This window comes from Cnephaeus nilssonii (assembly GCF_951640355.1).
Source record: "Cnephaeus nilssonii genome assembly, chromosome: 9".
Taxonomy (NCBI): domain Eukaryota; kingdom Metazoa; phylum Chordata; class Mammalia; order Chiroptera; family Vespertilionidae; genus Cnephaeus; species Cnephaeus nilssonii.
In genome coordinates this window covers 59,179,537-59,191,935 of record NC_137080.1, presented here as the reverse complement: position 1 = coordinate 59,191,935, position 12,399 = coordinate 59,179,537, and the positions used below count along the sequence as shown (strand labels likewise).

At 40.9% G+C, this 12,399-nt stretch overlaps 1 protein-coding gene across 3 annotated transcripts in view; it reads right to left on the bottom strand.

Annotated features, from left to right (window-relative positions):
- Positions 1–11,124, bottom strand: part of LCA5 (lebercilin LCA5) — a 40,994-nt gene extending 29,870 nt beyond the window's left edge. The window contains exons 1-2 of one of the 3 annotated variants that reach the window (XM_079780428.1): positions 10,941–11,124; positions 10,063–10,087 (exon numbers count right to left, since the gene is read on the bottom strand). The gene's annotated coding sequence lies outside the window, so the exon portion shown is untranslated. Of the gene's footprint in view, positions 1–10,062; positions 10,088–10,477; positions 10,506–10,940 lie in introns of those variants that run through there. The other 2 variants (XM_079780431.1, XM_079780430.1) reach the window with 2 other exon arrangements.
- Between the last annotated feature and the right edge of the window lie 1,275 nt (positions 11,125–12,399).

Sequence of the window (12,399 nt, the reverse complement as noted above, 5' to 3'; positions counted from 1 at the left end):
CAGTGAGGATTAACAAAACAAACAAAAAAGAATCCTTATCTTTTAGAGATTTATATTGAGATATTTACAGATAAAATTAAATAATGTCTGAGGTTTGTTTCAAAATAACCTAGGGGGAAGTAGGTAAAGGTAGAGTTGAAATAAGATTGGCTATCTATACTAATAAAAGGATAATATGCTAATTAGACTGGGAGACCTTCCAGACATTCTTTTAGACAAAACCATGACGGACGGGGCTGAGGTAGAGGCGGTTAGAGGCCAAGGGCAGTTGTTAGTGATCAGGCCAGGATAGGACGGCAGTTGTAGGTGATCAGGCTGGTAGGGGACAGGGCCATTGGGGGTAAGCAGACCAGCAGGGGGGCCAGTTGGGGGCAAGCAAGCCATCAGTGGGGGTCAGTTGGAGGTAATCAAGACAATGGGGGGGCAGTTAGGGGTGAGCAAGCTGGTGGGGGGGGCATTTGGGGGCAAGAAGGCTGGCAGATAGAGTGGTTAGGGGCAATCAGGCAGGCAAACAGGCAGGTGAGCAGTTAGGAGCCAGCAGTCCCAGATTGTGAGAGGGATGCCCGACTGCTGGTTTAGGCCTGATCCCTATAAACTGGCAGTAGGACATCCTTCAGGGTGTCCCAGATTGGAGAGGGTGCCGGCCGGGCTGAGGAACACAACTCCCCATGCATGAATTTCGTGCACTGGGCCACTAGTTCTATATAATAAAAATGTAATATGCAAATGGGCGTTTCATCTTGACGCTTAACGACTGACCTCGTAAAGATCAGATCCATGGATCAGTAGGAGGGTGGGACAGCAAACTACAAGCGGGGGGCGGAGAGCTACAGGAGGGGGCAGGGTAGCAAGCTATGGGGGGGGGGAGGTGGAGCTACAGGAGGGCGGCAGCGAGCTACTGGCACATGTATTCATGAGCAGGGCTACTAGTGAGTTAATAGTTATGTAAACTAGGTGACAGAGACACACGGCTTCACCACTGTAATATCTCTACCTTTGTTGTTTGAAATTTTTCTTCATAAAAAATATTTTTTGAAAGCAAACAAACTTAAGATTTTACTTTCTAGTGTATTTAGTGTGTGGCAATCTAATTCTTTATTATAATTTGTTATTGGATATGAAATCAGCAATTCCAATAAGCAGTAATATTTTAAAAATATGTAAACTGGCCTGCAGTCATGAAAGAAAATAAAAAATTGTCTAGGCCTGGGGTGGGGGGAAAGGGCGAGCTAGAAGGGGTCAATAGGAGAAAAAAGTGGATATATGTAATACTTTCAACAATAAAGATTTAATTAAAATTAAAATAAAAATTGTACAGAAAAAAAGGATGATGGACTAGAGCAATTAAATGACTTCACCACTTATCATCCGTGTAAAGCTGGAGAAGTCACCTAACTTCTCAATCTAAATTTGAACCTCAATTTTCTCATCTATAAAATAGGAATAATAATAGTAACTTCTTGAGAGAATTATTGTAATGATTCAATGGGATAATTCAATCACTACCATACAATAAGCACTCAGGAAATACCAACAATTATATTTACAATTCAAACATACGAGATGCTCAGTTAATTCTGATTCATGTTCCTTGTAAAAGTGTTTCCATTTTAATTCCATCCTATGCACCAAGAGGTCTCTGGTCAGGGCACATGCCCAGGTTGTGGGCTTTATCCCCGGTAGGGGGCGTGCAGGAGGCAGAGAATGGATGTTTCAGTCTCTCCCTCTCCCTTCCTCTCTCTAAAAAAAAATCAATAAAACCATTTTTTTTTTAAGGAGATATCCACTGCACCAATATCCAAGAGTCTTGATCCCTGGGGCAACTATTTTTATGGCTTCTACTTTTATGCTTATATATTTCTTGAATTAGCATGTTTAAACTATGGAAGATGAGGATTTAATTAAACCTCAGTTTAAAGGGTTACAATATGCAATTACATGTTGGTTATGCAGGATTTTCTCCTTAGAATTCCTAATTATCCTTTCCCCCCCTAGTCCCCCACCCCCACCTAAATGAAAGGAAAAGTCATCCTTCTATCATCACAGACATCTACCAGTTTGTCATTCTATATACAACCTAAATTCCATTCCATTCTTCCCCTTACAGATATTTTTTGTGGAGACCTGTGATTTTCTATTCAAACTTAAACCAGTTACTTTCTAGATCTGTTGCACTGCTGTCCTTCTGGAATTACTTTTATTGTGCTCATAAGTTAATCCACCATTTGTAATAGCCTATGCCAGTGGTCGGCAAACTCATTAGTCAACAGAGCGGCAAACCGTGGCTCACAAGCTGCATGTGGCTCACAAGCCTCAGTTTGCCGACCACTGGCCTATGCCATAACTTTATTAGTTTTCATTATAATTTTACCAGTCCAAATCCTCAAATACCTTCTCCAGAAAGGGTGTATGAGTTAGGAGGTAAGTGTTCTAAGTCCTCGCATACCTGAGAATGTTTTTATTTTGTCCTCGTATTTGATAGTTTTCAGAGGTTCTGAATTCTAAGTCATTTTCTCTCAGAACTTTGGAGACTCTGTTCCACTCTTCTAAACCTTCAGAGGTGCTTATGAGATGTGAGTCATTCTTTTAATCAACACTTTTTTAGCTCTATTTAGCTCTATGTAAGAGTAATGACAACAAAAAATGCCTGCCCTAAGGGTGTTTACACTGTAGTTATGCTCATCTGTTTCTCATTCCTTTACAGGTTATCTTTTTTTTTCCCCCTCTCTAAGAGCTTTTAGGATTTTCCTTTCTATTATACTGAAACTAGAGGCCTGGTGCATGAAATTCGTGCACTCAGTGAGGGGGGTCCCTCAGCCTGGCCTGTACTCTCTTGCAGTCTGGAAGCCCTTAGGGGATGTCCGACTGATGACTTAGGCCTGTGGGGAGCAGGCCTAAGCTGACAGTCAGACATCCTTAGCACTGGCGTGGAGGCGGGAGATGCTCCTGCCACTGCCACTGAGCTCACCAGTCATGACCCTGACTTCTGGCGCACTGACCACTAGGGGTAGTTCCTGCGTTGAGAGTCTGCCCCCTGGTGGTCAGTGTGCATCATAGCGACTGGTCGTTCTGCCGTTCGGTCTATTTGCATATTAGCCTTTTATTATATAGAATTTCACAATGATGTGCCTAGATGTGGGTCTTTTTCACTGATTGTGTTGTCCCTTGTTCTCCCTCTTCCTTTTGATATGGAAACTTGTATTTTTAAGTAGCAGAAATGTTATGCTACCTTTTTGATAAGTGACTCTCTTTACTCTTTTTGAAACATCTACTGGTTAAATTACAGACATGTTCTCTTTTTCTTTTTTGTACTATTCTCAAAGAGATTTATTCAATTTATCTTCTAAACCACCCAATTGTTTTTTTAAATTTATGCAAACATCTTAATTTCCAAGAACTCTTTCTTGGTCTGATTTTTAAAAATAATTATTCTGTTCTTACTTTACAGAGGCAACGTATTTTCATTTCTCTGAAAAAACTAAATAAACATTTTGTTTGTTGTAAGGTTTCTTCTGATCCAGGAATTATCTGTTTCATCTGGTGACAGTTTTTCTGTATGTCTCAGGTTTACTTTATACCAGTGGTCGGCAAACTGCGGCTTGCGAGCCACATGCGGCTCTTTGGCCCCTTGAGTGTGGCTCTTCCACAAAATACCACGTGCGGGCGCACAGGTACAGTGCGATTGAAACTTCATGGCCCATGTGCAAAAGTCAGTCTTCGGCTCTCAAAAGAAATTTCAATCTTTGTACTGTTGATATTTGGCTCTGTTGACTAATGAGTTTGCCGACCACTGCTTTATACTGCTATTCTGTTTTTTGTTTTTTCCTTTGGAGGCAAGTTTTGGTTGTCCATTGATACTTAAGAAAGAAGAAAAAGGAAGAATGAATGGAAACCATGTACATGTGAGTTGGGGACTCCCTTTCAGCTAGAATGAAGAGGGATTATCTCCAGACACAAATGTCCACCTGGTCAACTCTTTTCCGTGTGTGTGTGTGTGTGTGTGTGTGTGTTGCTTGTTTTTTATTTCCAGAAGAAATTAACTCTGCATTTATGATGGGAAAGGGAGGGAAGGGTGTAGGGCAGGGAATAATTACACTGACTGTCACTATACATTGGGCTTGGGTAGGAAATAAAACAAAACTACTTCATATATAGTTTTTCAATTATTCTTCCTTCCCATTTTCAATCATCCTTTTCTTCTGACTTTAAATCCCAAGATTCTCTGAGATTCTGTTTGATATTCTGTTGGATACATTAGAACCCCTGTTTGCTGCAGTTTCTTCTTGAATTTTTTAGGACATAGTTTCCCTCTGTTCTGTTTCATCTATCATTACTCTTTGCCTCTTTCAGGAATGTGTTGTAATTGCTAATCTACTGAGAGTACGCCATCATTCCTTCAATGCTATAAGTTTGTTCTTTTTCCCCCCCTTAATATTATTTTAACATTGTCTCCAAAGAGAGAGAAAACAAATGCATATGGTCAGATCTACATCACTCATAGCAAACATGTCATTTTAAAGCCAATTATTTTTACAACTTGATAAAGCAATCACTTTTCCAAAGTCCATGAAACTGCTATTCAATTCATGTACCCATTAGTTCAAGAAAAAATTACAGATGCCATTTTAGACAATAAGAAAATCAAGATGAGCAAAAATATACTATGAGTTCCTCTAGGGCAGTGGTTGGCAAACTCATTTGTCAACAGAGCCAAATATCAACAGTACAAAGATTGAAATTTCTTTTGAGAGCCAAATTTTTTAACCTTAAACTTCTAACGCCACTTCTTCAAAATAGACTCGCCCAGGCCGTGGTATTTTGTGGAAGAGCCAAACTCAAGGGGCCAAAGAGCCGCATGTGGCTCAAGAGCTGCAGTTTGCCGACCACGGCTCTAGGGCAGGGTCTGGCTCTTCTATAAAAGAGAAGCAATGAGGAAAAACAGCCACAATAAATTATGTATGGCCCTAGCTGGTTTAGCTCAGTAGATAGAGCACTGGCCTGCAGACTGAAGGGTCCCAGGTTCAATTCCGGCCAATGGCACATGCCCGGGTTGTGGGCTTGTTCCCCAGAAGGAGGTGTGCAGGAGGCAGCCAATCGTATACCGTACTTGTATTATCCTGTACTCTGTTACAGTTCTTCATGACAACAAACAAGTAGTATTCCTTAGAAAAGATAGCAACCCAAAAATCAAAGCCTTCCTAGAGAATAGAAACTTAGGCACCTGTGAAAAGACACTTTTAAAAATGTGGTCCTTAGTCCTTATAAAAAAACATCATTGTATGGCTGACAGTGCTGTCAGAAAACAGTTTAAACAAGCAAATAGGCAAACAAAAGTTAACAAGTTAAAAAAAAAAGACATGAAATATTAGACGAAAAGAAATAGACAAAGATGAGATAATACAACTATTAGAATAACTACTAATGTTTCTTATAAATTTATAAACACAAAGCTTAATAAGATTACATAACAATTTAGCACAGGTGAACCCTGGGGAATCATCCCTTTCTTTACATAAATTAAGGAAATTAAGGCCCACAAGACAAAGTGACTTACCCAAGATAACAGTTTATTTAAGATCTCAGAACTAAGTAAAACTTGAAATGGACTACAAGTTTTCTGAATCTTAATTGGGTGACCTATTCAATATTTCACTATCAACAATCATATGAGAACTACCTCATCTGTGAAGCCACCTCCATCTGCAACTATCCCATACTGTAGTCCTCTCCTTGCTAAAACTGAAGAAGCATTTCTGCTCCTTTTTAGAGCTAAACCTCTCATGAGTGTCCTTCCCCACACCACCTCACCATCTCAAAAATTGTGCTCCTGCAATTGTGTCCTCTCTACGGGATCTTTTCTGTCAACAAAGAGGCTCTAATAAAGCTGTCACTTGACTCCATGTCCTATTGCATTTACAACCCAATTTCTCAACTCCAATTTCCAATTAATTTTTAAGCATAATCTATAATCTAGAATATTTCTACTTCTTTTCCAACCATTTTCTTCTGAATCCATACTAGTCAGGTTTTCATCCCCACTGAAATACCTTTTGTTAAAATAAACCACAACTTTCATCTTGGCTAAATCCAATTTTCTGTCCTATTCGACCCTGACCTCATAGCATTTGACACAACTAATTATCCCTCCCTTTATAAAACACTCTATTTTCTTGCTTAGCTTCCACAGCCATCTGCTTCCCTGGTTTTCTTACTATGTAACTGGCTGTCTCCTCTCAATCCCCTTTGTTAAATATGTCTCCTATTCCTGATCTCTAAATGTTGAAATGCATAAGGCATGACATATCTGTACTTTTTATCTATACTCTCTCCTTAGGTAATGTCATCTAGACTTCTTTTACCTTGACTTTCAGATTCATATATCCACCTTCCTATCTGACAACTCCATCTAAGTCACTTCACACTTATATGCCCAAAACCAAAATTATGATCTACCACTCTTTCCTGCTTTTCTGATCTCATTAAATGGCACCCTCATTTACTAAATTACTTGTGTTGCAAATTTAATGATCATTCTGGATTCCTTCTTAAGCTCATATCCCACATCCAAACCATTTGTAAAACCAGGTGGTTTTTATCTCCAAATATATTCCAAATTTGATTGTTTCTTACCATCTCCACTGCTACTAACTTAGTCCAAGCCACCATCTTTTTCTCACTTGAACTTCTGCAATAGTCTCCTAATTGATAGTCTGCTTTCATCCCTGCTTCCCCAGTTAGAAAACACTACTTGATACAATGATCAATTGGCATTGCTCTCCTGTTTAATACCCTTTAATGGCTTCCTACAGCCATCATATTCCTTAATCAAACATGAAATTCCTATAAGGTCTAGCCCTTGTTGCCTACTTCTTCATCCTTACCTCATGCAACTCTTCCCCTCATCTGCTTTTTCAGCCAAGCGGCCTCCTTTTGTGCCTCAAAGATGCCAAGCTTATTGCCAACTCACAGACTTTGTACTTGCTGCACCCTTTATTAACCTAGAAGGCCCTTTCCTTAGAACTTCACAAAGATGGGTCCTTTTCTTTATCCTGTTCACAGCACAAATGCCACCTTCTCAACGATGGCCCCCATGACAGTTCTATTAGAGTGAGTCCAGTCACTATCTTATTACTATTTTTCTTCATAGACCCTGTTACTATTGGAAATAAGCTTACATCTGTTGTCTCTCCCACTAAATATAAGACTCATGAGAACAGGAATCTTTTCTGTGTAGTTCACCATGGTAACTACAAAACCATTTACTAATTTTTTGAGGAATAAAATATTATTTTGTAATGCTATTCCAAATAGAATATTACTAGTTTCATTGTATAAAATTTGCCTTTCTGTTTTAAAGGAAATGTTACATCTTCCCTCTTTCAAATAATTGCCATGAAGCTTCATTAAATCTCTAAAATTCCCAAGAGAAAAGTTAGCAAATCAAAGAGTTTTGCTCAGAACCATTATCATAGTAAAGTTGGAATATTATTATTGAGTTAATTTTAAATAACTAAGATGACCTAATAGGGCTTTAGACAAAATAAATTTCATTTATAGTTACTAAATAAAATTAATTTTTCTTACAAGAAAAGTTATGTAGATTAATAGAACATTGAAGATTTATATTCCATGTATAGTTCTCCAATTAATTCATTCTTTGTGACCAAGAATGAATTGGTTAACAGTTGTTCATCTGTTTTCCCTATCTGTACAGGGGTAACTAGATAAAAGCAATAAAATAAAATAAAAACCTCTGAAAAACTGTCTTACCCAATTTAAATTCTTAAGATGTGTTTATTTTCTAAAATGGCCAAGAGTGCTATCATGATAATGCTAGAAAACATTAAATCTAACACTTGGCATTTTTCATCCAAAAACAAACTTTCTTCCTAAAGAATGTCCCTAATAGTATAGGTCATACAAAACAGGTCATAAAAAAATTAAGCTCCTTCAGTACCAGAATGCCTCCTTTATACACAGTTTCAAATGACTCAGGATATAAATCTATAGAGTCCAAAATTCCCATTTTCTCCACATCCTCTCCAGCACTTGTTGTTTGTTGATTTATTTGGTGGGAATGCAGACTGCTGCAGCTACCATGGAAAACTGTTATGGAGTTTCCTCAAAAAATTAAAAATGGAACTGCTTTTTGATCCAATGATACCACTTCTGGGTATATATCCTAAAACGCCAATCAGAAAGAATATATGCACCCCAATGTTCATAGTAATGTTATTTATAATAGCCAAAGAATGTATATGCATATCTGCATAACTCATGGACACAGACAATAAAGTGGTGAAGGCCTAGGAGGTGAGGGGCAGGGTGAAGGGAGGCAAAGGGGGGATGAGGGAGATGAAGGACATCTGTAATAGAGTCGACAATAAAAAAAGAAAAAAGGAAAAGTTTAGTTTTGAGAGAAAAAAAAACTTGTATAAAATCAAATAACTGTTCCTGTCACTTCTCTGTGTTCAGCTTCTTTGTATAAAACACTGCTGCCTGGCTACCTCTGCTGCCAGCAAAAGAGCTCACACAACAGACGAGATGAGTATAATAAAAATAAAGTAAGAGCGAAAAACATAAATAAGGAGAGCGCTCTCCCCCAAAAGAAAAATAACCAAAGATAAAAATAAAGACAATATTGCTGCATTAAAATTGCAATTGCTTCTCTCCCACAAAGGAGAAAAATGATTAGAAATTAATAAAACCAAGTAAATTTTTCCATTCCTCTACCTATGTTCCAGAATATTCCTAAAGCTTTTCCTTATTCTACATTTATTTTCATGACACTACTCTTGCTTTAAAATCAAACTATGCTTAGATTTTAAATATGGTCTCCTAGACTTTTGGTCAGATCACAGTAAATGCTAGACTTAAAATTTAAGGCATAAATTAGCCTCTCTTAAACAATGGATCCAATTAAAGCATCTTAACTTCTTTGAAACAATGGGTCAAATTAAAGCATCTCAACTATAGTATATATTCCTAAAGTTTAGTCAATCAAATGAAACATTATAGAATATTCACTCATTCATGAAATATTTACTGAACAACTAGTGTCAGGTACTGAATTAAGGACGGAGCTGGAGATACAAAAATAAGACACAAGTGATCCTCTACCATTAATAAACTCCCAGCCAAGAAGAGAAAGGTAACGTAAGAGTGTAAGTACTAATGACAAAGGGAAGTGGACCAAGTAAACTCAAAACTAAGATTAGAGGACAGAAGGAAGTTTGGAAAGGTTTCTAGAGACAATAAGGTCTAAATGGAGTCTTTAGGTACTAGCAGAGGTTAAGCACAAGTATGAGTTGGGTAGCAGGCTTAGGTTTTAAGGGGGTGGGATGGTAGACGAGGTTAGTAAAAGAAGACAGTTGGTGGGGGAAGACCTTATTGCAGTAAGAGGAAGCAGCATGTGCAAAGTAAAAGGCATAAAGCAGCTGACTTCAAGTAATCAGGCCACTCCTGATTACATCTGGGTAGAAATGCGGCCTCATCTCTGGGCTACTCTGGGGGTGTCTCCTGGATTACTCACCACACCTGGGCAAGCCTCATCTTCAGCCATGCCAGAGGGATTTCAGTCTCTACCAATGTTCTCTTCTCACGTTTCCCAGGCCCATGTTACTTTGCACAATAGATGTAGTGAGCTCGGAGGGTGAGGACTGTGGAAACTCTGGGAGGGAGCACTGTGGGGCACGGATGGAGGCCACCACACCACCAGCTACAGCACAGAGCCTCCTGTACCTGCAAGGAGTTCCATAGGCCAGGAGCCCTTCTGAGAGTCCTTGCAGATGGTGGATGGCTCGCTGTCCACCAGCTCATGTGAGAAGAGGCATTGGTTTCCTTCCTGACACCCACCATGGCATATAATAACACTGCAGATAGTTTTACAACTGTGCTAATATAGTGGTTACTGAGCACTTGAAATGTAACTAGTCAGAACTGAGATATGCTGTAAGTGTAAAATACACATGGGATTTTGAAAACTCAGTACATAAAACGTCTCTCTAATAATCTTTTATATTTGTTCTATGTTTTGGATTAGATAAAATATATTAATCTCACCTGTTTGTATTTTCTTGAGTGGCAACTGAAAAAAACAAAAAGTTAAATTATTTTATGTTTTAATGTTACGTACCGAACCCAAAACATATAACAAATATAAAAGAGATTAAAGAGATATTTTATGTTCTTCTTTTATGTACTGAGTTTTCAAAATCCCATGTGTATTTCACACTTACAGCATATCTCACTCCTTGGTCCTGCCAACGTAAAACACCAACTATTTAAGCGCCCACGCCAACTCGTCTATGCCCAGAAGGCCCACTTTTTTTGTGTTTTTTGCCAACCCTCTTTCCTCCTCTCATTCCATCCCTAAAAGAAGTGTACATCACACACACACACTCCCCCGCCCACCCTTTAAGAACCCTTCCCCTCTAACCACAGTCTTCATCTCTTCTTTATTGGGACCCAGAGTTACCAAAAGCCTCACAGCCTCCTTTCCCATCTTCAATCTCCACAGGCCTCTGGGGTTTTAAAAACAACGCCTGACCCCTTCTCTACGTTTTCTGCAATTCCTTCCGTCTCTTCTGGAACCCAACCAATAGAACCACCCTTCCTCCGCTCCTCCTCCGATCTTCCCAACCCCGCACCTGTTGGCCCACCGCCCCTCCTCCCGGCCCTCTCCCAGCGGCAGGCGTTTCATTTCTTTTCCTAGGACTTCCTTCTCCCCGCGTCCCCAAATCCTCCCGCACCCCTAATCCTCTCATCCCTCCCGCTTTAGCAACTCGACTAGCACGCTCCCACTCACGAACGCTGAATCGCTAGCTCCCCGCCACTCCAGTCCCACCTGGTACCCCGCAACTCCTCACGGTCTCCGCGCCCACCCCCGAGCCCACCCTCAACCCGCCCTGGCCCCGCCTCGGACCGACGCGGCGTCCCACCTCCGTGCCTTCTCTCTGGGGACCCACTCCCCGCCGGGACCTCAGCGTCTGGCCGCCGGAGAGTGGGCTCCTGGCCGCTGTGGCAGCTGCGGCAGCTGCGGGGCGGGCTCGGAGGTCGGCGGGGTGCGGGAGGTGTGAACACCGGAGGAGGGGCGGGGGCGACAGCTGCGGGGTGGCGGGCAGAGCGTGGCGACTTCGGCTCCAGGGTAACGGGGGCGGGGGCCCAGACGCCACTGCGGGAGGGCCGCAGCCAATGATGCTCGCCCAGATTTTCCATTGGTCTCTGCTGCCAGGTGGCCCATTCTATTGGCTTCGGTGGACCTGGGAGGCGGGGCGATGAGGACAGGAGAGGGCGGCCATTGGTCAAACCGCTCGAGCTTTAGCGGCGACCCAAGAGCTGGGAGGTACTGAGCGCCGACGCTCAGAGACAGTAGCCTGCGGCCCTTTAAACGGAGGGAGTGGGACCCCGAGGCCGAGCGTCCTGGGCCTCGGCGGGTGGGAGCAGGTCGACGCGCGCGGAGGGGAAGGGGGTTCGTGAATTGTGGAAATTGGAGCCTGCGCAATTGAAAACATTAACAATAGTCTCGAATCCCTTTCGGAAATCGACTGGCTTTAAATTCGGGAGACATTATAAACAAATACGTAGCTAGCTAGTTAACTTCTTGGTCTGAGCCCTGAAATGGCTGATTTTCAGGAGAATGGGGAGTTAGTGCATGAATACTCTTGCCTCTGGATCGTGGGGATTTGGCTTGAAAGTGGTTTTTAGGTTTTGGAGCAGGTTTGAGGTGGAAGGACATTGGAAACATTTGCACACAAATTTGTAAAAGGAAACATCTGTGGTACATGCCAGTAACCTAGTCAGAGCTGTTTCATGACGTATTTTCCCCCTTAAAAAATGACAGTGCCTTTAAACTGCACCAATTGATGGCAGGAGGTAGAAAATCATCTATTCGGTGCAGGTTAGGTAAGCCTTTCTGAACCTTCTGATTGTCAAGATGGTTTGGCACGGTATTCCCCTTTCTTGCCATTGTTAATTTCTCCAGAACTGGGTTTTGCCTCCATCTGCAGAGAATCTAATTTATCAAGGCAAATAAATGCGTTCCAATCAGTCTTCTGACCTTGAATATGGTCATCCAGTCTCTTGCTTGACCTCGTTTTCTCAACTTTGCACAATTTCAGAGCTTTTATTTTATCCTGTCAATATATTTTACTTCGACTTTCAGACTAACCCACCTAAACAATACCACAATTAAATGTAATTTTCGTTAGAAGGTAGCAACCATCTGTTAGTGAAAAATAAATGACTCATCCCTAAAACGGCACTGAAGTAGTTTTCTTCGCAGTTTGTTTAAATCTGCTAATGCTCTTCTAAAAATAGCTCACATATTGACTCCCTTTGAAATAGTTTAATAAATGCCTCAGTGGGTTACTTTAAAAAAAGGTGCTATAGTGGGTTAAT